Source organism: Talpa europaea (genome assembly GCF_964194135.1).
Source record: "Talpa europaea genome assembly, chromosome: 7".
NCBI classification, from domain to species: domain Eukaryota; kingdom Metazoa; phylum Chordata; class Mammalia; order Eulipotyphla; family Talpidae; genus Talpa; species Talpa europaea.
Genome location: NC_140074.1, coordinates 92,579,236 through 92,607,055, shown reverse-complemented (window position 1 = coordinate 92,607,055; position 27,820 = coordinate 92,579,236). Strand labels below are relative to the sequence as shown.

At 44.4% G+C, this 27,820-nt stretch overlaps 1 protein-coding gene and 1 pseudogene across 2 annotated transcripts in view; one reads left to right on the top strand and one right to left on the bottom strand.

The window, feature by feature from the left end:
• Positions 1-2,940, bottom strand: part of NDEL1 (nudE neurodevelopment protein 1 like 1) — a gene marked incomplete at both ends in the record, with an annotated part of 36,142 nt that extends 33,202 nt beyond the window's left edge. The window contains one exon of the mRNA XM_084238717.1: positions 2,829-2,940. The remainder of the gene's footprint in view (positions 1-2,828) is intronic.
• LOC311173822 (large ribosomal subunit protein eL27-like) overlaps positions 1-27,820 on the top strand; it is a 754,061-nt pseudogene that overhangs the window by 624 nt on the left and 725,617 nt on the right. The window lies entirely within an intron of this gene.

Sequence of the window (27,820 nt, the reverse complement as noted above, 5' to 3'; positions counted from 1 at the left end):
AAGACTTTCCCTTCATAAGCTCTTTTAAATAAAGCCATTCATTTCTCAGTATTTTCCCTATCTCAGTTGAAAGTCTTCTATTTATCTGCCCCTCCCTTCCCAAATTTCTCTCCCTCAAATGTCTTTTTGTTCCAGTCCAGCAGTCCACACAACCATCAAAATAACTTTCTAAAATCCCTGGCTGTGTACAGGACATCCCTGGCTCCAAAACTTGTTTTGGTATCCTGTTGCCTTTGTAATAAAGTACAAACTACATTTTCTGCATTCAAGACCCTTCCATAGCAACTCCAGCCAACTTCTATATCCTACAGCTCACCTATCCGGGTCTAACTGGACCCTCCACCAAATGAACAGTTGCCTTCCTCTTTAGGGCTTTGAGTCCCACTACCCTGTGCAGTACAGCTCCTCCCTAGACTTGGCCAGCCCATCTTCCTCTTTGCATTTTATGTCTCATTCACATGCAACCTCCTCCAGGAAGCCTTCCCTCACACTAAGGCCCCAAAGTGTGTGTTCCTTCCTCTGAGCTCAGTAGAGCCCCACACAGTTCACAGGAGACTTACTGAATAGAGAATTTTGGTCATGGAGGTAACTGAGCTCCCACTAAGCAACCAAAGCTCACTGAGTTCAGGGCCAATGCTGATTTTCCCAATATCCTCCAGCAACGGCCACTTAACAAACACTCATTTAACATGCTTCTATAAAAGTAAAGGAATGAGGGCCTCCCCGGTGGCGCAGCGCGCAGCCTCTGCGGCGCCGGTTTGATCCCCAGCTGCTCCCGGGCCACCGGAGGAGGGTCCCACTTGGCGCGCAGACCTCTCCTGCCGCCCGCTGCTCCCCTCAGCAGTGTACTTCAGTCCTTCTGCCTGCTCTGCTCCCCGCTCTGGCTCTGGTGAATTCTCTCACCCTCCCGTGCTTCTGACTGTACCCAGTGCATGTATAAACAAACAAACAAATAAATAAATAAAAAATAAAATAAAACATGCCTCTATTAAAAAAAAAAATGAAGGAATGAATCCATGGTTTAGAGGTTATAACTTCAAATGTAATTTTTATAGCACTTTCTAGAAGATTCTGGAAAATCTTCCCAATTTGGAAGATTATCACCACATCTAGAGGAGATATTCACTGGTATAAAAGATGAGTTTAGGGGATGGCAAATTACAAAGAACTGGGATTTGTGTCATAGGCAATTATGACTTTTCTCTAGCCCAAATCTTAAACCCAGTCTATAGCACCTACCTTCCCCAAAGCAACATCTTTTGCTTTTGAAATTAAAATTTTACTATAACTATTTAAAATAGTAATAATAAAAAGTTTTTTAATTAAAAAAATATGCACTTGGGCCTCCCCGGTGGCACAGCGGTTGAGCGCTGGGTTTCAAAGCTGCCCGCAGCCTTTGCAGCGCCGGTTCGATCCCCGGCTGCTCCCCAGCCACCAGAGGAGGGTCCCACATGGCCCCAGACCCCTCCTGCCGCCCGCTGCTCCCCTCAGCAGTGTACTTCGGTCCTTCTGCCTGCTCTGCTCCCCGCTCTGGCTCTGGTGAATTCTCTCACCCTCCCACGCTTCTGACTGTACCCAGTGCTTGTATAAATAAATAAATCTTTAAAAAAAAAAATAGCACTTGGACCTTAATGTGAGAACTGGTTTTATAGAGAGGAAAGTCTTTCCTTCGTCAGCTTTGACTTTAGAGTGCCTCTGTACTCGACACTGTCCTAGACCTTGGGAATTCAACCTTATAATTAACTATAAAAAGCACATTCTCACTCATCCCACCCCATGGAGCTTAAATCTAATGGAGAAGATAGACAATAAACAGACAACTTTATTTCTGTCAGATTACAACAGTATTCTAAAGAAACATAACTAGGGTAAAAGGATAAGATGTAGCAGGGCTCTTCCCTGAGTACAAATATGGGTTAATATTCATGGACTCTTTTCCTCTGTAAAGTTGTCAAGGCCCTTAAGATAAAGGGCTGCTATATAAAATGCAATGGAGATGTGAAACTGAGAATGTAAAAAAGATGTGCAGTTTCCTTAAATAGAGAGATTGATCTTGCTTTCTATCATCTCGCCTGGCTTCACAGGGGCAGTCAATGAATAGCAGCTGGATGAATGACTCGCCAAATAGTCTAGAGAACCCCAGTCTTCAGCCAGGTGAGAAATTTCCCCTTCCAAAATAAGGAGTGGTAAGAGGTTCATGATTGATACAAAAATACTAACTTCTGGTTGGTCTCTGACCCTTGACTCAGGCAGCCATAAACAGCCCAGCCTGTACCACTTCAAAGGGAAAAGAAAGTTGCATTTGTTGTTCTTATTATATCCTTGTAGCTATTCAGGGTCCCAAACCTCACCCCTTCTGTTGGAATTTGTCCCCTAAATGTCAAGCTCCAGTTCACTATAAGTTAACAGAAAAGCAGGAATTTACTATAATGACTTTCCTATGTGGTTCCAAACCTCCTTCCAGTTCCTTCCCTTTCCATTGTTCCTGATTAAAAATGCGGCCTGCTTCTGGCCTAGGACTGCTTGTCAGTCAGGTGCTTCACTTACCGCAGCCCTCCAGGTGTAGCTTATTGAAAAGTGGCTCTTGCAGGTGAGAAAAATGAGATGTGAGGCTTCAATAGGCCTCCTGTCAGTGTCCTCCCCTGACAGAAATAGTGATTAGTAAATAGTACTAGAAATAGTGATTAACAATTCTCATCCTTATGGTGGGGACTGGGGAGAGATGAAGTGGCAAAAGTCTCTTCCTAGACTTTTATTCCCTGTTAATGGAAGCTGAAAGAACCCATGAATCTCTTGGAGCTAGCCCAATTTCTTTCCCAGCAGCCTACCTGAACAGTGGGCTTCTTTCTGTTCTGGAACTATCTGCAGCTGTGTGGTCTTCCTGGCTTCAGAGCCTCGGCTCTCTCAAGCTACCGTCTTCACTGTCAGCCCTGGCCCCCACCCCAGAGTGAGCTGCAGAGTGGAGTTGCCTCCACAGAAAAGGATGTCTGGGCGCTGCTAACTGCTAATTTGGTTAACACCTGGCAACCCTAAGGGCTGTTAACATCACACCAACATAAACAGTGTGACTGTCCCTAGACAAATGCAGTATCTGCTCACATACCTTTCCACAGAGAAGGTGGCACTGATTTTACCTACTCCCAAAACCATGCTAATAAAATGCCAGAGCTTGGAAAAAATGGAATGTTTCTTACCAACCTGAACTGATTGTATCAGGCAATTTCAGATAAATTCCCATTACCAGGTAAGCCATGAATCAACTTTACCAGACGGAAAGGTCACGTATTTAACCATTCAACAGATGTTACCGAGTGCCTGGTACTGTTCTAGGCCACAGTGATAGAGCAGTTAATCAAACAAGCTTACAGAAAAGAGGGGAAATTGAAGGGAAACAGAAAATAAGGAAGTATTTCAGGAGCAAAATGTTATCCAGAACTTTTCAACATTTTACATTTAGGGAAGTGCCTTGAAAGTAGTGGGCACTTATCCATGGTTGACGAACAATGAATGTTTTCAAGTTCTGAGATATATTCCAAAGAATATGCTCTCTTCTGCTACTCCTCCTTCTCTTTCTTTCATCGAAGCACTTCTATTACTTGGAACTCTAATAAAGAACTCAACCATTGTTAAAAAATGAGCAACAATAAGCAACTGACAAAATTTTAAAATGTAGTTGTTGAATAAACCTATCATACTCCATCATATTCTCATCAAAAACATTCAAAATGAAACAGCAAAAAAGAATTCCATATTTCATCCAAGGAATGTTTGCAGTTTTAAAATATTAGATTACAGGGGGCCTCCCTGATGGCTCAAGGGGTTAAGTATCAGCACTATGAAGCCATCCGCAGCCCGAGTTCAATCCCTTGCAAGGAAGCTAACACATATGGCACAGCAGACCTTTCCTGTCCGCCCACTGTCCCTCTCAGCAGTGTATTTCAGTATAGCTGTTCTGTTCCCCACTCTGGTAAATCCTCTCACCCCCCCCACCCTGGCCTGTATCCCAGTTCTTATATGCATAAATAAATAAATCTTAAAATATTAGATTACAAAGTGCAGATGAAATCACAGAGAAGCCAACATTCTGGTATGTGATTGCCAAAAGGGTGTAAGTAGGTGTGAGTTTTCCTGGTAGGCATGAATCAAAAACTGAAAAATATGCAACATTTGTGATTCAGCCTTTCCTAGGAATTGACCTGAAGAGAAATATCAAGGACACATATAAAGATTTATCCATGAGGATGTTCATCAAAACACTACTGAGCAAAAATTTATGACAACCTTAGATGAAAAGATCAGGTAAGTGGGAGAATGTGTTAGCCACACAATATACAAACACAATTGGTAATGATGTTGCAGAAGAATATAAATAATGAAAGATGTCACAATATGCAATTAAATGAATACAGTAGTTAACAATATGTATAATATGATCCCACCTTTGTAAAACAGAAAAATATACATACATTGTACATAGAAAAAGTCTAGAAGATAGACACCAAAATGATGTTACCACTGGTCCTGTCTAGCAGGTGAGACCACAGGTAATTCTCATTCATTCTTCCCTATTTTGTTCTCTGTATTTTTTATTATTTAAGGTAAAATTTTTAAATTAAGTTGATAAAATAATGAATCCAAACTGAAGGTAAGATAATTTTCTCAAAATTTTTTGCAAATGATTTTCTTATGTCTAGAGCTTTAGAATCTTTTTAACATCTAGCCTTTCAGCCAAGGTACCCGGCTGATACAAGAGTGACATGGGCTTTCTGATGTCAGTAAGCTTCAAGAGGAGGGCACCCCAATTCTGTGGCATAGATCATAAGAATTCCTCCTGCTGTGACTCCCTCATTAGCTCAATCTGATGTTATTCCCTCCTGTAAACACATATATGCTCATTCCACAGATGTAAAATTTCCACCCTACAATCTTTTCAACTTCATATCTCTAAACGCCCATTAACTGATGACATGATGACATTTGGGACTTTGAGTGGTGGAACTACCTAGGATGCCAGCTACAGCTAACCTAGAATATAAGGATGCTTCTCTAAAGGTCACTTGTCTGGTGACTGTTGATTAACTAAGAACAAGAGCCTAATCATTTACAATTACAACCTAATATGGAGAAAAAGGCCAGTCCAAGAGGTTTCAGGGGAAACTTTGTGCAGTTTTTCATCAATTCGATATAACACAACAGATTTTCTTTTTTAAAGATTTATTTATTTATTTATACAAGAACCGGGGTGCAGACCAGATGTGTGGGAGGGTGAGAGGATTCACCAGAGACAGAGTGGGGAACAGAACAGGCAGACTGATGAAATACACTGCTGAGGGGAGCAGCGGGCACGACAGGAGAAGTCTGCCACGCCATGTGGGACCCTCACCGGCCGGCTGGGATCGAACTAGCACTGCAGAGGCTGTGGACAGCTTCACAGGGCGGTGCTCAACCACCTGCGCCACCAGGGGAGGCCCTATAATACAACAGATCTTGATGTCTACTTTGAAAATTACAGTAAGGGGGTTTTATGGTCTATATATGGAAAATATTTTCTTCTCAGAATTAGCAAATTAGGCTTTATGAAAGAGCGTTCATTTCACAAAGGTCAATCTTGACTCCTGGATACTGAAATGCAGAAATGAAACATCCCAAGTTTCATGTTTATCACGGTGGAAATGTCCCTGCTATGAAAAGAAACTAATGTCCCTCTAAAAGAGAGCAGGCCTGGCAGAAGAGAAGATATTAACTGCCAGGGGAAGGATAAAGGTGGAGCAGGGGAGTCCTTTCTCCAAAGCATGTTGCTGTTTCTACAATTTGCTAAAGTTAGTTACGAACACCCTGATAAAAAGATATTAGAGGAAGCAATGTGAAAGAAAGGCCCAGACACAGAGAGAAGGTGATCAAAGAGTGACAAGATCTACCTGCCACCCCTACCCAAAGGTGCAGGCCCCACCCCTTCTACGGCTCCCCACCCTGGTATGAGAACCCAGTCATGCCTCTGTCTGGTACTATTCCCTCCCACAGCCTTAGGAACTCATGTGTTTATTCTTCTCAGTGACATCAGCCCCATCGCAGGTGATTTTACTCATTAGTTCCCTTCTCTAAGTCTCAGTTTCTTCATCTGTAAAATGAGCAGGTTGAACCAGATAATGCCGTTGACAGTATCTGTGAGTCAGTCCTGTCCTGTCATCAGGGTGCCAAATCCCCTTCCTGAGGGAGCTGAGAACTCTGCCTCTTCTTGGCCTGTTTCCCCTGTGCAGGGTCAGCACTCTCTTAGATGGGTGGGGGGAGGTGACTGGAAACAGTCTTACTGGTGTCAATGTTCCTTGCTACACCCTGGGGCAACTGCTGATCTAGCAGAAGGAATCACTTTCAAATGCGTCTGATGTCCCATGTATTCATTTCCTGTGGCTGCTATAACAAATGACCCCTTCTAAGGCCAGATGTCCAAAACAAGACATAAAATCAAACAAGGCTGAAATCAAAGTACAGCTCCAGGCAACAATCAGCTCTTGCCACTTCCTGCTTCTGGAAACCTCCGAGTCCTTATAGCCCATGGTTGCATCACTCCAGTGGCATCTTCTATTATCCCTCTCTGACTCTGGTGCTCCTGCCTTCCTCCTATAAGAACCTTTTCGATTTCATTGGGCCCAACCCGGTCACTCAGAATTATCTTTCCATGGCAAAAGCCTTAACTTAATCACATCTGCAGTGTCCTTTTTGCCATATAAGGTAACATACTCGGGGCCTCCCTGGTGGCGCAAGAGGTAAGCACTGCACTATGAAGCAACCCGCAGCCTCTACAGCACAAGTTCAATCCCAGCCTGCCAGGGAGCAACCCACACGGCACAGCAGACCTCTCTTGTCTCGTCTGCTGCTCCCCTCAGCAGTGTATTTCAGTCAGTCTGCCTGTTCTGTTCCCCACTCTGTCTCTGGTGAATCCTCTCACCACCCATACCTCTGGTTTGTACCCCAGTTCTTGTGTGCATAAATAAATAAATCTTTTAAAAAAGAAAAGAAAAGAAACTTAGATCCTACATAGCCTCATCCTAAAGATTCATATCTATGAAATCACATAATTGAATGCCAGTTGTATTTTCCTTAATATTCCATAAAATAAATAACTATTAAAATGGCAAGGAGTCATCTCTGTATCACCTAACATGACTTTGCACACCATCAGTAGTACAGATTGTCCTTTGAGGGAGCAGAATCCAGTCCTCTGCTTTTACAGAAAAGGGTAATGTGTCCAGAAATGCACAGCAGCAAAGAGTAAAACTTCAGCTCCACCCACAATATCTTCCTCCTGACTCTGAGCTTATTAATCACAACTTGAAAAGTATGTCAACTTTTACTCAATAGCATCCCTACATTAGTGATTCATATCATCTAGGGCTCAGTTCCCCTCTGTTATACTCATGCATGTTTTATATTTGGAAAGTGGGGTTTCCTACTGCTTCCCCTGCCAGCCAACATCAGTGTAGCCTACTTACCCTGTTAAACAGTCGCCTGTTTATTTGACCCACACCTGGACAGCGTCCAGGCCCTGGGGAAGAATGAGCCGAAAAGGGAGGTGAGTGGCCAGTGGTGACTTTGTGCTGTGCTCCCTTGGCATCTGTCCCAGGTGCAGATTAAGCTTTGAAACACATTTTGAGAAGACAGTTCCATATACAGAGTATGGGGTGATGTAATTGTCGTCCTCTTACATAACAATTGGCAGGCAATTAAAAATAGCTTTCAGTTACTGGATACTTAGTAGGGGACAGACCCTGTAATAAGAGCTGCAAAACATCCATTCACAAAAACCCTGTGAAGAAACTATTAGTGCTCTCACCTTAAAAATGAAAAAACCAAGTCTAAGAGAGGTTAAACAACACATCCATGATCACAGAGCTATGTGACAAAGTCTGTATTTATAGAATCACAGAAGACACAAGAGAATATAGACATCTATCTGAGATGAAGAATAATAACATGGAACCAGAGGGGGAGGGACACATAGTTAATGGCAGACTCAGGGACAGAATTCAGATCTTCTTTTTTTTTTTTTTATAGAGGCATGTTTTATTTATTTGTTTGTTTTGTTTATACAAGCACTGGGTACAGTCAGAAGCGCGAGAGGGTGAGAGAATTCACCAGAGCCAGAGCAGGGAGCAGAGCAGGCAGAAGGACCGAAGTACACTGCTGAGGGGAGCAGCGGGTGGCAGTAGAGGTCTGCGCGCCATGTGGGACCCTCCTCCGATGGCCGGGGAGCAGCCGGGGATTGAACCGGCGCCGCAGAGGCCGCGGGCAGCTTCGCAACCCAGCGCTCAACCGCTGCGCTACCGGGGAGGCCCAAGAATTCAGATCTTCAATACAGATCAGTTCATTCTTTCAGATTTTTTCTCTTTTAAGATAGTATTTCTTACATGATTTCCTTGGGTGCCTGCCCAATCTGATTTTTCCTCAACATTCCAAATTTTATTCTTTCCTTATGCTCCTGCCCCTTGTCATTTTACTCAGATTGAAAGGTGTAGAGAACTCTAATGAGAATCCTAGAATGACCTTTTTCTGTCCTTCCTCTGATCCACAGGGGAAAAAAAAGACAAAGTTCTAGAAAATCATGAGTCTATATTCATGAATTTGGACTTAGTAATATTTTAACCAGAAAAGGATTAAAGTTTACCTTTATCCTTCCCCCAAAAGAGATTGCTAAGCAGATATGCAGTAGAAACAAGGTTAGATGGGATCATGATCAAAACAGGAATTGTTAAGGAAAAAATTTAACCCAGTAAGAACTAAAATGTGAGGGAGGCAGATAGTGTGTTGGTATGTATATGGATGGTTTGGTGGAGGGTGAGTAGAACAAATGCACATATGGAAGCACAAAAATGTAACCCTAAAAATTTTTTTAAAAATTAAAATGTTCAGTGCTCGCTTCGGCAGCACATATACTAAAATTGGAACGATACAGAGAAGATTAGCATGGCCCCTGCGCAAGGATGACACGCAAATTCGTGAAGCGTTCCATATTTTTAGAGCTTCCATATGATCCAGCAATTCCACTCCTAGGTATTTACCCAAAGGACACAGAAACATCAATTCCAAAGAACACCTGCACCCCTATGTTTATAGCAGCACTGTTTACAATAGCTAAGCTTTGGAAACAACCCAAATGCCCAAAAATAGATGACTGGATCAAGAAGATGTGGTACATATATACCATGGAATATTACTCAGCATTCAAAAAAGATAAACACATGCAATTTGCTGCAACATGGATGGCGCTGGAAGGGATCATGCTCAGCGAAATAAGCCAAAAAGAAAAAGAAAAATACCGGATGGTCTCACTCATAGCAGGAATCTAGAAAACTTAAATAAGGGACCAGGAAAATGAATAACTATAAGAAAGTGAAAATCAAAATCAACAAAAAACTATGAACCAGAGACACTTTTAGGGGTCGGGGGCGGGAGGGGAGGGATTGGGGTCAGAATGGGGGGCTGCAATTGTATGGGGAATATAACAATAAAATTTATTAAAAAAAAAATTAAAATGTTCAAAAATTGATTTTTTTAAAAAAGAACTGAAATGTCTATCAGTAGGGTAATGATCTTATAGCCACACAATTAATGAATGTAGCCAATGATGGCATCATAGAAGAATGTACAACATGAGAAATTACAATTTTTTGATTGAAAGTCTGAATACAAAATTAAATGATAGCTTTTATTTTTATCAGTTCATAACCACAGGAAGGATCAGTGATATTTTCCAATTTGTGTTTATCTGTATTTTACCAATTTTCCACAATGAACACATATTTTTATAATCCAAGGGAGGAAAAAATAATCCAATTTAGATATAATGAGTAAGAACGGCTATTTGGGCCTCCCTGGTGTCGCAAGGGGTTAAGATGCAACCTATGAAGCTCGCCACAGTCACTGCAGCACAAGTTCAATCCCAGGCCAGGGAGCAACCCACATGGCGCAGCAGACCTCTCCTGACTCACCCACTGCTCCCCTCAGCAGTGTACTTCAGTCAGTCTGCCTGTTCTGTTCCCCACTCTGTCTCTGGTAAACTCTCTCACCCCCCACACCTCTGGCCTCTACCCCAGTTCTTGTATGTAGAAATAAATAAAAATCTTTAAAAAAAAAAAAAGAATGCTATTTTCTGAAGTCTATGCTCTGAGACTGCATATACAGAAAGATAAGAGATCAACTATAAACCTCTTCAAGAGCTACCAACCAGTAACAATTTAACATGAGCAATGGATATATATGTGGTTCATAGAAGAAATGCAAATGGCCAATAAACATGCAAGAAATTCCTCAATATCATTAACAACTTCTTAAAATGTAAAAATGACAGCAAGATATTACTTTTTGTTTATCACATCAGCAAAGTTTAAAACAAATGAAAATGCCTGGTACTGGTAAAATGTGAGGAAGCCATCACTCTCATACAATGCTGCTCAGACAGGAAATGCCATAACCATTTTGGTTACCATGATGGATAGAATATCGTTATCTTTGCTTCCTCCTGAAACACTATAGAAAAGACAGGACAATCGCCCACTGCTCCCTTCAGCAGTGTATTTCAGTCAATCTGTCTTTGTTTCCCCATTCTGTCTCTGGTGAATCCTCTCATCCCGCACCTCTGGCCTGCACCCCAGCTCTTGTATGCATAAATAAATAAGTCTTTAAAAAAAAATGAACATTTCAACAGAGAACCACCAAATAGTTGAGAAAGTTTCTAATGTAAAAGAAAGAACATATAACACAAAAGATTTCAGAAACAATAGATACTATGCAGGGAGCAGAAGCAATGAAAAAAGAAAAAAACTTTAATAAGTATCTTCAGCGAAATCAAGATAACACATCCATGAAACAAGAACACGGAACTGCAAAAAGGAGGGAGGGTAAAACCTTTTTTTAAAAGGAGGGTTGAAATAAAAAATATTCAGTTGAAGGGTATGTTCATAAAATTAAGAAAATTTCTCAAAAAGGAAAGCAAAACACAGCAAGAAAATGAGAGAACAAGGGGCCTCCCTGGTGGTGCAAGGGGTTAAGCACAGCACTGTGAAGCTACCCACAACCTCTGCAAGACAAGTTCAATCCAGGAGCTACCCACATGGCGCTGCAGACCTCTCCTGACTCGCCCGCTGTGCCCCTCAGCAGTGTATTTCAGTCTGCCTGTTCTACTCCCCACTCTGTTTCTGGTGAATCCTCTCATCCCCCTGCACGTCTGGCCTGTACCCCAGTTCTTGTGTGCATAAATAAATAAATCTTAAAAAAAAAAAAAAAACACGAGAGGACAAACCAAAAGAAAAACATCCAAATGTGAGATGTTCCAGGAAGAGAAACTAACGAGAAAGAAATTATTTTAAGATATTGATTCAAGAAATTTTCCCAGAGTTAAATAACATGAGTACTCTGATTGCAAGGGCCTCCTGTGTATACAGTACCATAAATGAAAAATTATCCACATATGGAGATTTCAGAGTCAGGGATGAAGATAGAATCCTAGAAACGCCCATCGACATAAAACCAAGTCACATACAAAGGGTCAAGAGTCTAAACAGCATGTGACTTCCCAACTAACAGCCTGAAGACAATGAAGCACTGACTTTAAAATTAGTATTATAAATCTAAATCTAGCGAGACCTTCCTTTAAATAAGTATAAGGACAGAATAAGGGCCTTCTTTTTTTTTTTCCAGAGAGCCCCAAACTAAAAAAAATGCTACCTCCTCTATATTAGAAAATGTATACAACCAAAATAAGGAAGCAAGGAAAGAGGAAAGGGTGGGATCCAGACAAAAAGAGAAATACTATATGATGTCACTCAAATTCATAAGATGGAAAGTAGAATGGTGTTGCTAGGAAAGGGTTGGGAAGGGGGTGGGGTATGGGGAGCTGGTGGTTAATGCATGCACAGTTCCATTTTGCCAATTTGTAGCAAGAAAACATGTTGCGAGTGAAATGACTTGCTCTTAATTAAGACAAAGAGCCAGGACTTAATGGCAAGCTCCTCACTTAATCACCACAGCACGATTCAATATATCACACTGTATCTCAGTCAGTTCCAGATCAACCTGTTGAAACCAAGGAGCTCTCTCTGCCACCCAGAAAAATGCTACCTGGCCAGTCCTGGAAACAGAAAACCAAATCAAGGTAATGAGAAGCTTAGAGGGGTTTGGGCAGATGATGTGGTTTCAGGAAACCTTCAAAGTAAACCCTGGGGTCACCCCCCTCCTCCCCACACAGAAACATAAACAACTTCACAAAATAACCTCAGCCTGAGCAGTCTGCCCTCACCATACTTAAAAAGGGTCCTTGGACCACCAGGAGCACCCCACTCTGGTAATTCTCAGGCCGGCCCCCACCTGGCTCAGATCTTCTGGGGCAGATCCCCCATTGCCCACCATCCCAAAGTACCTGGTTCTGTGTCCCAGGCCTTGCTGATCAGATCAATGGCAGCACACGGGAGCCCGTGCTGAAGCAGCTGCAACAAAGTCGAAGTCAACAGGAAGTGTGAGAATCACCTTCTGACACAAGAGGCTCAAGGACAGGAAGTGGTTTGGGCTAGGAAGGCTGGGGCCTGCAGTCTAGAGGTGAGGCAACCCTGCCAGTGTCATTGCTCAGCTGAAGCTGAGCAATGTTTCAGTGCTGAGGACAAAAGAAAGTCAAAGCCAAACTCCTTAGGCAGGTCTTCAAGCTTCCCCACTTCCACTGTACACACATACACCCTGCCCCTGCATTTGGAGGGGAAAGGCAAAGGGAAGAGCTGTCACTTAAGGTAGGAAATAAACAGCTCTTGGCATAGCACATGCATGGTATGTAAGAAAATGCACTTTAAGACAAATCGCCTCAACCTACCACTGTGAGACCTTGAATGTGTGGTTTTATGTTTCCAAGGGTCATTTTCTCCTTGTATGAAATGGAGGTAAAACCAGTACTGACCTCATAGTTTTGTATAGGCTTAAATGAGATCACAAGTGCAACTGGCCTCCTCGGTATCCAAATAATCCATTAGTGGTGGCCTCCTCCTTTCCATCTCTCCAATCTGCCTCTCCAACCAACTCCTTAGGTCTTTATCAAATCAGACATCTCCCACCACCCCCCTCCCACTCCCGAACCAAGAGTCACCCTGAATACCTCTGTAGGGTAAGTGAAAATTGTCAGGATTTTCTGCCCTCCCCCCATTAGCAGCTAAGATCCACACCTGTGCCTGATGGTGGACGCCTGGAGTAGGGTGTGGGCGTGCGTAAGTGGGCACACCTGGGCTGAGAGGCTGGGCATATAAGGGCGGCATCATGGGGACACCAGTGGTAGTAGAAGCAGAGACAGAGGGGAGACCACGAGAGAATGCCAGTGGAGCCCAGAAAGAGCGAATATTCACTGGGGGCCCCCAGCCTGCTGTGTAACTGGTTGCCGCAATACAAATGATATAAAAAACTCAATAAAAGCCTGAAAAAGCCTCTGAGGGCTCCAGGACACCTTTACCCATCTGCCCGATCATAGAGAACCTGCTCATGCCTTGCTGGCACTACACACTCTCACTTCCACAATGGCTGCAGGGCACTTAGTCACACCCTATAGGAGAAGTACTATTGGGAAGATTGATAATTCCTTTCTCAGGGTGATGTTTTATCTCCCCAAGATCACCCAGTGAGGAAAGGGACTGAGAGTTCTATATTTTAAAACTACAGAGGGCCTCCCCAGTGGCGCAGCGGTTGAGTGCTGGGTTGCAAAGCTGCCCGAAGCCTCCGCGGCGCCGGTTCAATACCCGGCTGCTCCCCAGCCAGAGGAGGAGGGTCCCGCATGGCGCACAGACCTCTCCTGCCACCTGCTGCTCCCCTCAGCAGTGTACTTCGGTCCTTCTGCCTGCTCTGCTTCCTGCTCTGGCTCTGTAGAGTTCTCTCAGCCTCCCCGCGCTTCTGACTGTACCCAGTGCTTGTATAAATGAATGGGTAAATCTTAAAAAAAATAATTAAAAAAACAAACTGCAGAACAATCATCACCAGGGAGCTAGTTAGAAATGCAGAACCTCAGGCCCTACCCCAGTCCTGCACAATCATAATTTGTATTTTCACCAGAGAACCAGGTGATTGGTTTGCTTACCAAAGCTTGAGCTACTCTAATCTAAATTGAATTGAATAGACGTGCTATTCTAGGCAAAGCCAGCATAGAGGGGCAAAACACAAAGAAAGGGCTTTTGATCTTGGGTTTTCACCTCTGGAGGAAGTATCAGATCAAAAAGTTAGGGTCATAGGCTCCTGTAGGGTAAATGAAGTTGATCAGGCTTTTTACACCATGGGCCTCTGTGGCTATCACCTGCCTTGATCTTATTAACTTAGAAGCATGTGGGTGTGGGGCACGCATACCTGAGTATGGGTGTGTGCGTGCAAGTTCAAGTGTGCACACCTGTGCTTAAGAGGGAGGGAATAAAAGAGCAGAGTCACGTGGGAGCAGGGAGCTCTCCCTGCTGCCCTTTTTCCCCTGCTTACCATTAAAATCTGTGAAAATGATACCAAGGGCTCCAAAATTCTCCTTCAAATCGCTAGAACCCACAGTGAATCTAGTCGGCCTGGAATTGTTGCAAAACCGCTCCCCCATAGGTGCTCATACAGGATCTTGGTCCTTGAAAGTCTGGAGAGCAATGGGCTGTCTTTAGAGCGCCACCTGGTGGTCTTAATTAGGTATGCTGCACGAGTTGCTGCTCCAGGCATCCCATCCAGCATCCTTGTCCACAGTGGGCTGAGTATTTTCTAGAGGATTCCTGTGATTCTTTCCAGCTTGTTTTTTTTTTAAAGATTTATTTATTTATGCATACAAGAGCTGGGGTGTAGGCCAGAGGTGAGGGAGGGAGGGTGGCATGGGATGGTGGTGAGAGGATTCACCAGAGTCAGAATGGGGAGCAGAACAAGCAGATCTACTGAAATACACTGCTGAGGGGAGCAGCCAGTGAGACAGAAAAGGTCTGCTGCACCATGTGGGTCACCTCCCTGGCTGGCCAGGGAATTGTGCTGCAGTGGCTGGCGATAGCTTGATAGTGCTGGTCTTTAACCCCTGCACAACCAGGGAGGCCCCCCTGTTTTATTTCTTATCACTCTTTGGCCTTTAGCATTCACCATTCTCTAGTTCTGCCACTGGATCAAATAACTCCTTATTCTCTAAAGTACAATAGTACAGCACCCGGTGTTTGCTTAGCCTCTTGCCGCTCTCAATCCATTTGGTCTTCATGGAGCATCTGCTGGGGTGCAAAGCATAAGTTTTCAATAGACTGTTCCTCTTCTCACTAACAACAAAACAAGTGGTCCTCAACCACGGCATAAAGATTTAAAACTGACCTCTACAACGAAGTATTTGAAACATTTACATGAACATATTTCTATTTACCTATATTTATATCTACCTAAAATCAGTAAGAAAAGGAAACCATACAAATAGAAAGCTGAGCAAAAGATACAGATAAGTTCATAGCAGAAGTACAAATAAAGACATTTTTTTAAGATTCATTTATTTATGCATACAATAACTGGGGTACAAACCAGAGGTGTCGGGGGTGAGAGGATTCACCAGAGACAAAGTGGGGAACAGAACAGGCAGACTGACTGAAATACACTGCTGAGGGGAGCAGCGGGTGAGACAGGAAAAGTCTGCTGCGCCATGTGGGTAGCTCCCTAGCCAGCCAGGGAATCTACTCATGAGGCAGAGGCTGCGGACAGCTTCACAGTGCTGCGTCTTAACTCCTTGCGCCAACCGGGAAGCCCTGGACTCCAGTTTTTGAGCTGTGATATTGCCAAAACTTTAAACCACTATTGTCTGCTCAGCCTCAATGCCTCCCAAGCAACTCAGCAAATCCCTTAAGGGTGAGAAGGAGCACAGAAAATCTCTCTCACCTCAAAGTTTTTATTCTTTCTCCAAGATATCCTAGTTACTTTAATTCTACCCACACTGACTGCTCTCTGATGACTTAAAACAGCTCTGTGCGTGTTGTGTGTGTGTGTGTGTGTGAGAGAGAAAGAGAGAGAGAGAGAGAGAGGTGTTATATTTTTTTCTAAAGGAATCCTACTGTGATACAAGACAATCTGTCATGATCAAAAACAACAGTCAACAATTGTACATTTTTTGAAAGATAACTCTGACTGTTCTGTAGAAATAGACCATGGAGGGCAGCCCCAGGGGAGGAGAACGGAAGCAGGAAGGGATGTTAAGGGCTATTGTCACATTCCAAACAAGTTGTAATGGTGTCTCAAGCCAGATAATAACAGCGATGACAGAGAGAAGTGGACCGTTTTAAGATATTTTTCTTTGGGTCAAGATAAAGTTATAATAATACCCAGGCAAAGTGGGTGAGGGTGACAAGAAGCAATTTCATCTGCTGCTGAAGGAAATCAAAATTGGTATAACCATTAGGCAAGAAAATTTGACAATATCTATTACAAGTCTTTAAAATTATACTCTGAGTCATTGATTGCATTTTAAATAATTTTTTAAGGAAATAACATCAAGATTTTGCAATAAAAACACTTACTGTAGAAAAATTTTAATGGGGAAAATTGGAAACAACTTAAATATCAACCAATAGATTAAATGACTACATCCATTAAAAAATGATGTATCACAGATAACAACTGAAAAAAATCAGGTCCTGAAAGAATGTATACAATGTGATCCCACTTCTCTTAAAAATAATTATATATTATAAACATGTATTATATAATATATAATTATTTTTCACATAACCATGGAATGATAAACACCAGAATATTTATAGAGGTTATCTGCAGAGGTGGTATGCAACTTGTTTTTCTTTCATGTGTGCCTTTATGAATTTCCCACGTATTGTCCAACAGTAGTGCTACTTTTATATCAGAAAATAAGTTGTTCTCACTCCTGACTCTGTCCCTGACCCAGGTCTGTCTCAAGCGTTGAGGACTCCGAGCTGTCAGGGAAGGGAGCCTTTCCGTTCGGAGATGAAGTATGAAGGCTCAGTAAATCCCCCATCAGAGGCTTATTTCCAGCCGACATGAGCTGCGAATTTAAAGGCCGGTGTGAGAGGGAATCAGGGCAGGCGCGCAGGCAGGTAAGTGGCAGGAACGCAGCCCCACGCTGGGGCGCTGCTCTCAGCGTGGGCTTGGCGCATTACTCACACCTTCCTGCTCACCGGGTGCCCCACCCCTGCTAGTCTCTGTCTCCTTCCTGATCCCGCATCTTGGGGTCACCGTGCGTCCTCGCCAGCTTCATCATCAAGCCCAAGTTATGTGTCGCCTTTTCTCAGGATGCAGTTGTCTGATCCCACTTTGTGGCCTCCGGTCCAAAGGGCTCTCAGCCTTGGGCTCAGTGGTGCAAACCGTCCCCCACCCCCACGCCCAGTGGCCTCTTCTGGCCCGAGGAACCTCAAGCCTCTGCCTTCTTCCCGGCCGTCACCCCGCATTCAGGCGGGCCCAGTCAGGGCGTACACCGTCTGTGCGCAGGACTTCAGCAGGCACACAAGCCAACCTTTGTTTTACCTAGCAGTATGCATTCATTTCTTCTGCTTGTTAAAAATATAATTAGAACATCAGACCTGCGATTTCAGGGATATAGATGCTCAGAATGAAGGGAGAATAGATATTTATTTAAGTTCAAAATATGGCTCGATGTGTTAAAAATCAAGCAGACAGTGGTACACGTGGCATTTTCATACGGCAAAAAATATGAAGACAAATCACTAAATTAGGTTCTTCCTGGGATTCCTGCCTTCAAAACTCCCAGATTCCTTCACAAGTTCCTTTCTCTTTGCACCCCTTCTGCCCATTTCCCTCTCTTCAGACTCAGCTCCTGAAGACCCTGCCCAAGACCTTGCTTTTTCAAAGACAATATTGGCCCACAGTGGCAAAAGGTAGGCTCTAACCCTGGGGGCCTCATTCTCCTGACTCCAGCCAGACAGGAGTTTCTGTCTGTTATGCCTTTGGGAAGGGAACTCTGGAGTGGATTCCAAAGGAGGTCAGGATGGAAAGTACAATGATAGTGTTGCCCAAAATCCTCTTAAGCCCCCATGCATGTACACATACCACCCCAGACACGAGCTAGACTTGATTTATTCATTCTACAAACTTTGATTAATTGAGCTTTGATGATCTCCGCTCCCTGTGTTAAGAGTCTCAAATGAGTTAGGGTCCCCTCCCTCAAGTTCTTAAGAGATACAGATAGGAGGATGTGGGGGAAGGAGATGAGGTACAAAGGCATTTCAGGAAAACACACACACACACATACACACACACAGAGGCCCCAGAGCCAGAGGCATTTAAGGGACCTGAATTAAAAGCCACCACCTGTGTGGTCCCACCTGTGTGGTGTAAAATAGCTGAGGGGGAGGGGGTGTCTGCAGCAAGTCTGGGGACAGCACAGAGGGCTCCCTGTGTTTGCTGAGGAGTGTGGGCTCTGTACTGAGGGCAGTGGGGAGCTATGGAAGTCTTCAGAGGGAGGTGAACGATGGAGAGAGAGACCCATGAAGATATTCTAAGGCTGCTGCCTACTCTAGTGTGGGCTAGGCTAACGGGGCTGGGGCTGAGTGGGATGAGCTGGGAATGAAAAGCAGCCCTTATCCCCCTGTGTGTCCTGGTATCATCCTGGAGGAGGGGGTGTCTTTGTTTTCTGTTCAAAAGCTCCAGGTATCTCCTGTGCTGCCAGCTGCCCCAGGCTATGTAATAATGGGGGAGAGCCTAAGGAGGTGGAACAAAGGGAACTGGCTAGACCGAGATTTTCAGAGGCGTGGGCAGCCTGGAGGTGAGGAGGTGAGCCTGGAGAATGCACAGGGGCAAGAATAAACCAAAATACCAAAGAAGGGCCCTGAGCCGGCTGGAACTGAGCAGGGCCAGGTCCCAACAACCGCAAGTGGTTGAGAAGACAGTCAGGGCTGTACCTAATTTGTGGTCCCCCCATGGTCTCAGGGAAGGCCTGAGCAATAAGACTAGGCTAGCTTGTGGCAGGGAAGTGAGAAGGACATCATGAGCTGTCACTGAAATCTCTGGGTATGAGGGGATTCTCCTTATTTTGGGGGTCCTCCTGTCCCCCAGGCTAGGCCTTCCATCTGACCACATTTCCCAGACTGATCTGCCTGCAGGTTCTGGCTGTATGTTTGTTCCCCAAGCCTCCATGCCCCCTGCCTTTGATATTTGCCATGATTCAAACTTTATTAACTTTATTAATTATTAACTTTATTTCAATGTCAGCCCTGGCATAAGGTTCTAAATGGCCTTTTAGGATGGCCCCTGCCTGCTGCCCCCATAGGGAAGACACACAGAGAGTCACAGAGTGCCCCTGCACCTGGACACTCAGAGTCCCTGCAGGGGAACAGGAGAACCAGGAGCCACAGGGATCCCACTTCCCTGGGGATGCTCATGTGGAGAACACTACAATGGGGCTCTGTAAAGGTGGAGGGGACAGGGACCTGCCTCTGTCTGAAGGAGCCACCTCAACTTCTGGTCCTCCTCCACGTGGCCTGGAGGAAGGTGTGCGTCTCCAAGGTGCCCAAGACCCCAGTCACCCTCCAGGCCAGACATTCCCAAATAGGCTGTCCCTTAGCACTGCCTGGGGGAGATGCTAAAATGACAGATTCCAAAAACTTAGACTGCATAGGTACTAGTAATGGAGAAAGCTAGAAGTACTGAACAAAGCAAGCAAGACGCAGAAGCGTGCTGGTGGCGTGCTACCTTTAGCTAGAAAAAAGAGGACTATGGATCTTTTATCTGTATTTGCTAATGTAAATATAAAAAATAAATTACACGCAAAAGAATAACTACTAATGGCAACGGTTGCCTATTTTTTTAATTGTGATAAAGTATATGTAACATAAAATTCATAAAATTTACCATCTTAGCCATCTTTTTAAGTGTACAAATCAGTGGTATTAAGCACATTCATGTTGTTGTGCAACCATCACCACCATCCGTCTCTAGAACTTTCCTTCCTAAACTGAAACTCTGTATCCATTGAAAAACAATTTACTTGCCCTATCCCTCCAGTCACCATTCTACTTTCTGAGTATGAATTTGACTACTCTCAAAATATATTAGTGGAATCATACAGTATTTGCCCTTTGAGTCTGACTTATTTCACATAACATAATGCCCTCAAGGTTTAACCATGTTGCAGCATGTGTCAGAATTTCCTTCTTTTTTAAGGCCGAACAGTATTCCATTTTCTAGATATGCCACATTTTATTTATTCATCCATTTATTGATGAACACTCCGGTCATTTCTACCTTTCAGCTAGGTGAAGAATGCTGTCATGTGCAAATATTTGTTTGAGTTCCTGCTTTCAAATCCTTTGACTACAAGGGCCTCCCTGGTGGGGCAAGGGTTTGAGCCCAGAACTCTGAAGCTATCTGCAGCCACTCAGCATGAGTTCAATCACCAGCAGGCCAGGGAGCTACCCACATGGCACAGCAGACCTCTCCTGTCTTCCTGCTGCTCCCCTCAGCAGTGTATTTCAGTCAGTCTGCCTGTTCTGCTCTCCACTCTGTTCCTGGTGAATCCTTTCACTCCTTGCACCTCTGGCCTGTACCGCAGTTCTTGTATGCATAAATAATAAATAAATCTTTAAAAAAATCATTTGCATAGCCACAAGTAGAATCATACAATTTTATTTTTGAATTTTTGAGGAATTGCCATACCATGTTCCATAGTGGCTACATTATTTTTACATTCCCACCAGAAGTGAATAAGAGTGGCATTTTCTTCATATCCTCATCACACTTGTTATTTTCTGGGTTTTGTTTTTTTTTTAATGTAGCAATCTTAATAAGTGTGACTTAATAGCTAAGCTACCTTTTGGAGTGCATAGGAACTGGGCAGATGGGGCAGATGATATCTCCCATCTCATACCCTGCTCCCTTGCAGGGTATAAACCTGCCTTTTCTGTTCTCCAATCTGTCTCTTGTGAATTCTTTCATCCCGCACCTCCAGCCTAACCCCAACTTCCCTGCAGTATTTGGTGGAGAATCAGGTGCCGAGACCTCTTTTCCTTCTCTTCATTTTTCATTTAAAAAAAAAAAAGGGCCTCCCTGGTGGCACAAGGGGTTAAGATGCAGCACTATGAAGCCACCCGCAGCCACTGCAGCATGAGTTCAATCCCCGGCTAGGGAGCTACCCACATGGCACAGCAGAACTCTCCCATCTGGCCCACTGCTCCCCTCAGCAGTGTATTTCAGTCAGTCTGCCTGTTCTGTTCCCCACTCTGTCTCTGGTAAATCCTCTCACCCCCTGCACCTCTAGCCTGTACCCCAGTTATTGTATACATAAATAAACAAATCTTAAAAAAAAGAAAAGAAAAAAGAAATGGGCCAGATGGGGAACAAGAAGAGGAGAGAGTCTTCATTGCAGGCCTCTTAATACTTTCCATTTTCAAATCACCTGTCTGCATTACTTATTCAAGAAATTAAAATGAATGTTTTTCTAACATCTTTCCAAGGTCACAGCAAATTCAGAATATTTTTGTAATAAAAACCCATATATTTAAAACCCAGCCTCTACCATTATTATGCACTATTCCCACATCATTACACATGGATCCATTCATTTACCCATACAATTAAAACTAAGTAAATATAGAGTGAAGTTTCCTAGGTCTCTCCCAAAACCTGCTACATCCTGAGACAGGGCCTGGAAATCTGTACCTTTAACCAGTTTTCCAGATGATTCTGTTATTTGGGGAGTTCTGGTCCAACTATTCATCCCATGTAGAAACCATACCTGCAGTCAATCAGCAGTCAGCTAGCCGCAGCTCAGACTCTTACCTCGTCTGTATCTCCCCACACTCAGAAAGGTATCTTTTAGGAGGGCCATATCTTATGGGGTCAAAATGATCTTCAGACTCATCCCCATCCTGGCAGGCTTCTCCCCCAGAACATGCTTCAGTGCCTCTGCAACATCATCCCTAAAGTGGCCCCCAAACTGGACTCACTGTCCAACGTGGCCTGAGAAGAGCAGAAACCACTGGTCCCATCCATCTGTGAGCTGAAAATTCCTTTTCCCCCACTCAGCCTGCATTTTTCCTCTCTACTGAGAGGAGCAGGACACTATAAAACTGGGGGAGAGGGGATTTGCAACAGAACTTTATTCACTAAGCCATGAACAGACTGAAGAGGCATTTCAGTCCTCTTAACCCTCTTTAACCTTCTCTTTTTGCCATGATGAATGATGATGATAATGTAGATGGAGTCCTTAATGCTTAATAATAGGTATGGTTCCAGGCATGTTATTTGCATCCATTCATTTAATCATCACAATCCTATAGAGTATGTACTATTACCCCCATCTTTCAAATGAAGCAACTGAGGCACAAAAGAATTGAGCAACTTAGCCAAATGTACATGCACTTTCTCTTTATAAGAGCACACACAGAGCACTTGCAAATGTGGTGTGCTGGCCTTAATTTCCCAGAGCTCCCTACACCAAACCCTGTAGTGTAGCTCCTTCTGGGCAATACATCTGTGTTCTCAACCATTCTGATAACTAATTCCCTTTGCCTGTCAAACTTACCAGTCCTGGATCAGTAAGATGTGGTACATATACACAATGGAATATTATTCAGCAGTCAAAAAAGATAAACTCATGCCAGTTGCAGCAACATGGATGGAGCTGGAAGGGATCATGCTCAGTAAAATAAGCCAGAAAGAAAAAGAAAAATTCCAGATGGTCTTGTTCATAGCAGGAATTTAGAAAACCTAAATAAAGGATCAGGAAAAAGACTAATTATAATAAAGTGAAATTCAAAATCAACAAGCAACTATAAACCAGAGACACACTACAGGGGGTTGGGGAGAAGGGAGTAGGATCAAAAGAAGGGGGTGGAGGGTGGGAATTTTACACAGATGATAACCAAGATGAAAATGCATACATTGTACAAAAATGGAAAAATGATGTAAAAAATATATAAAATAAAAATTAAAAAAAAAAAAAACTTACCAGTCCTGTGTCCCACTTTCTCAGGACCTTACTAGAATGTTCAAGCTAACCTAAGGAAGTATATATAACTCTTACAGTGGAATTTGTATTTGGGAACACAAAACCATGAGAGGCTATATAAAAATTTCCATGTTAATCTACAAAGTCAAGTTTCATGGCAGGGCCAGTAGAAAAGATCTAGGGGGGGCCTCCCCGGTGGCGCAGCGGTTGAGCACTGGGTTGCGAAGCTGCCCGCGGCCTCTGTGGTGCGGGTTCGATCCCCGGCTGCTCCCCGGCCACCAGAGGAGGGTCCCACATGGCGCGCAGACCTCTCCTGCCGCCCGCTGCTCCCCTCAGCAGTGTACTTCGGTCCTTCTGCCTGCTCTGCTCCCTGCTCTGGCTCTGGTGAATTCTCTCACCCTCCAGCGCTTCTGACTGTGCCCAGTGCATGTATAAACAAAAACAAACAAACAAATAAATAGAAATCATAAATAAATAAAAATACATGCTTCTAAAAAAAAAAAAAGAAAGAAAGAAAAGATCTAGGGGGCTCAGGAACTTCATATTACTCCATTATCACATCACATTAATCTGAGCGTGAGGACAGCCTGGCCTGACAAAGTCCCCTCGGGGCACTGATGCTCAGGTACTGGGACTCCTTGTCAGGAACTCCGAGAAAGCCCAAGGCAAGGAAAGCCCAAGGCAAGTCAGGAATCAAGCTGCTAAAGGGACCCCTGGAGATGCTGATGGAGGGAGAAAAATCTGGGGAGCTCTTTGGGACTAGATTTGCAAAATAAAAGGTGTTTAGTAAAATTTGAGTTTTAGATAAACAAGTATTTCTTTCATAGAAATTGGCCTCAAATATTGTATTGACAATATTTAAACTAAAAACTGGGCCTGGATTCTGTACCTTTAACCATTTGCTAATCTGGAACTCCTCACATTCAGCTCCTAGGGAAAGAACGTGAGAGATGGTCTGACAATTGGTTACTCAGTCATGTCTAGGCCCCTGGGCAGGGTGGTCCTGACTGTCCTCCCCCACCAGCCTCAAGAACTGAAGTCAGAGGGGACTTCCTGGTGGCTCAGGGTTTAAAGCCTCAGCACTATCAAGCTACCGCCAGCCACTATAAAGCTATCTGCAGCCACTGCAGCATGAGTTCGATCCCCAGCCAGGGAGTTGACCCACATGGCGCAGCAGACCTCTCCTGGCTTGCCTGCTGCTCCCCTCAGCAGTGTATTTCAGTCAGTCTGCCTGCTCTGCTCCCCACTCTGTCTTTGGTGAATCCTCTCACCACACCACACCACCTCTGGCCTGCACCCCTGTTCTTGTATGCATAAAAACTGAAGTCTGGCCACGGTTGCTTGGATGGGGGAGGGCCTGTCCTGGGTTGCCGTATGGGTCCCACTCATACTTGGTTGTGGCTTGGATCCAGGAACCTCCTTTATTTTTCCAGAAAAAAAAAATTCTTGAGGACTTGCTCACCAGTCCTGAGAAAACTGGGGGCTCTCCCAAAATGGTTTCTAGTCCTCTCTAACTTTGCTCCTGCCATAGTCTCATTTTTTTTCCCTAATCACAAGAGAAACATATATATTCAGAGTAAAAAATATCACATATCACTGGAATCTATAATTTAGAAAGTCCCTCCAGAGAAAACTATTATCAACAGTTTGATGCATCTTCTTCCAGATTTTTCTCTATAAAAATGATCATATATTATTTCCATAAATAGAATCGCATAATTATACAGGCTGTTTCTGAAATGTGCTTCTGTTTCACATGAGATCAGGAAATTTTTGCCATGGGGTTGTGCATTTCTACTTCACTGACTTTCCTCTGCCTCATTCCTTACCCTCGTGGTTTTAATCTTTTTGTGCTCTCCGTCTCTTTGTGTTCCAAGAATGACAAAAGCACATAGTCACATCACCCAAATATTTGCATTGGACTTTGGGTGTCACAGCCTTCTCAACGCTAATCTGACCCCTTCACCCCATGGATGGCGGGGCAGGCGGGGATCACTGAGATGGGCGGGAGGGTTGGAGGGACTACGGCATGACTTTCTAACTATTGGGCTAGGGAGACTCACTCACGGATGAGGAGCCTCAGCCAAAGTTTGGGTCACTGCTTCCATTGTTGGACCCTCTACCTGTCTCTGGTACCCACCCAAGGTTCCTCCTCAGGCTGGGGGCTCCTCTCCTAGCATCCTCAACGTCACCTGACTCCTCCAGCTGCCAAACCCTCCTGGCCTCAAACGGGTTGGGCGACATTCACTTCCCTGTGCTGTCCTCACAACCTGCTCAGTCATTAGGAAATGCCTCAGCGCCGGCCGTCACAGTGACAGCAGCAGCAGGACCTGCTGCTTGCCCAACACCTCTGGGTGGCTCAGATCTGCTCTTCGGAGGCCCTGGGTGGAGAAGTGGATGCTGCTCTCCCTAGTCCCGCCAAAGTGAGTCTGGGGCTGGGAAGGAGTGGGATCCAGTCAAAACTTGATATGGTTTTGGACTGATCAGGGGGTGTGGGAGTGTGTGTGTGTGTGTGTGTGTGTGTGTGTGTGTTAGTGACTTTACACTGGGGTTCTAGGAGGGAAGACCAGGTGTCTAAAGGTGTCACTGTCTCACAGGCTCACTATCCCAAGATGGGAGCCATGGGACACTTAGGCTGTTAACAGCTCCCAGCTAGTATTCATGATGGGCTGCTGCCGTGGGTGAGACTGGGCCCTGGGGCTTCAAGAGGTCAGCTCCCTTCGCCAGTCCTAGTCCTTCCCTTGCCTAACAGGTGGCCAGAGGGGCAGCCTGTTTACAGTCACTCTGAGGAGGGAAGTTTGGGTAGTCACTTTTCCATCAATGCTTCTTCATCTATTCCTTTAAACACACACACACACATATTTTACTGAGGTATGACTGACATACAAAATTGTGTACATATTACATATTTGATGTACACAATTGGATTCTGGAGCTCTCATGAGGTGTTTGCATCCACAGATGTTTGTTGAATCAGTGTCTCTGTAGGAATATGAGGGCTGGGATGTTCATCTTGCTCCCAACTTTTCCTCTGTTCCTTTGGCCAAGGTCTGGAGTGCCCTCCATGGAGGCCCATCCACTCCCTTGCTAGAGGCACTGGTATACAGCATGGAGTGTGTAGCCGGGCTAAAGTGGACTCAAATCCTGGGTCTGCCCTGTGCTATCAGTATGACTTAAAATAAAGCCCTGAACCTCAGTTCCCTCATGTGTAAAGTGGTGATAATATCTACTTCCCAGAGTTGTTGTTAAGATTCAATGAGGAAGGGAAGCAAAATACCAAGCACATAATTAGTGTTCAATAAATAGTCGCTGTAATAATTATTTATTATTAGGTCGACACTGGTCCCAGCTCACCTAGGAAGACTCCAGCCCTCCCCCCCACCCCAGGTTCCTAAAGCACCAAGGGGGTGCTTAACAGGTAACACCTGGCATTGTTATTTGGCTGGTTTGTGCCCCCAACCAGAACATGTTCCCTGTGTTTCTGCTGCTGCCATCTACCCCTCCCTGGCACCCGAGACAGAGTGAGCTCTCCAGTAGGAGCTCAAGGATGGAGAATGAAATGGAATCAAGAGAAAGGGAGGCACACGAGGAGGGAGGGGTCAGGGTAGGGTTGAGAAAGGGAGATGAGAAGGTGGGGGTGGAGGGCCGCATCGTCCAGGCGTGAACGGCATGCCTCTCCTGAAGCACGGGAAGGGGAAACAATGGCCCGGAGAGGGCATCAGTGGGAACCTGGGATGCCTTTTGCAGGCTTTGGGTCCCTTCTACCTTTCCCTCTCCTCCTCCTGCCCCTACTCATCCCAAGGAGAGGAGCGCTTCCCGACTCAGCGAATGTCTACTCACCCAATCTATCAACCAATTCAAATAATGTCCTCGTTATCATCTATGGAATCTCTCTCTGCCGTCCCCTCTCCACTGCCTTTCCAGGCAACCTTGGACAAGTCACTCCCCCTTTGCCCCCCTTGAGACCTGGGTCTGCTCACCTATGAAACCAGATTAACAAAAGTTCTTTCTTCTCTTTTCTATCTGCTTTAATTTTCTTCCCTATTTTGATATCGAGATACTCAAACAACTTGAGTTATTGATTATCATTCCTCCTTTTAAGAAAAATCTCTCTTAAAAAATGTTGTAAATGTTCACTAGGCTATAAAATTTCCTGGACTTTCTGGAGCACTGCGATGCCTAGCTAAGTGCCTAGCTCCACAAGCATTTGTTAAATAACTATGGATGGATGGGTGGGTGGATGGATGGATGGATGGAATTTTCACCATACATCTGTTATGAATGCAGGGGGATGCATTAGCAGTTAGTTGGCTTCAGAAAATCATGGTCATCCTGAGAATAACCCCGGTTTAGTTTAGATATTCTCAAGTGTGTTATAAAATGAAAATGATTAAGAAACACTAGAACCACCATCTTAATTTTAATCTATTGCCCATCACTTAATAATCTATTGTTTGGTTATTCTAACTTGAGGGGAATTTCCCTCTTACAGGGGGGTGTGATTTCTTAGTGACTCCTGCATGGGGAGGAGAGGGAAGGAAGGAAGGCGGGTGGTGGCAGGGGAAAGGAATTGGCCTGCCCAAACAATGGCACCTACCATTTATTGAGCACTTACTATATGCCAAGCACATTAGCTCACAGTTCTCAGAACAACTCTGTGACGAGAGTAATAATATACTACCAATCCACTCTTACAGATGGGAAACAGGCTCAGACAGTTATGGGTTTATAAAGAATTTGAACCCAACTCCAGGCACAGAGCAGTTGAACCCCCCCCCCCTCTATTTTGGAGGCCATATTGACCACCTCAGTGACCACAACTTGGAAACTGCTGAAAATGTTTTGATGTGGCCTCCAGGGTTCCAGGTCTCCTACCCTCACCTCATC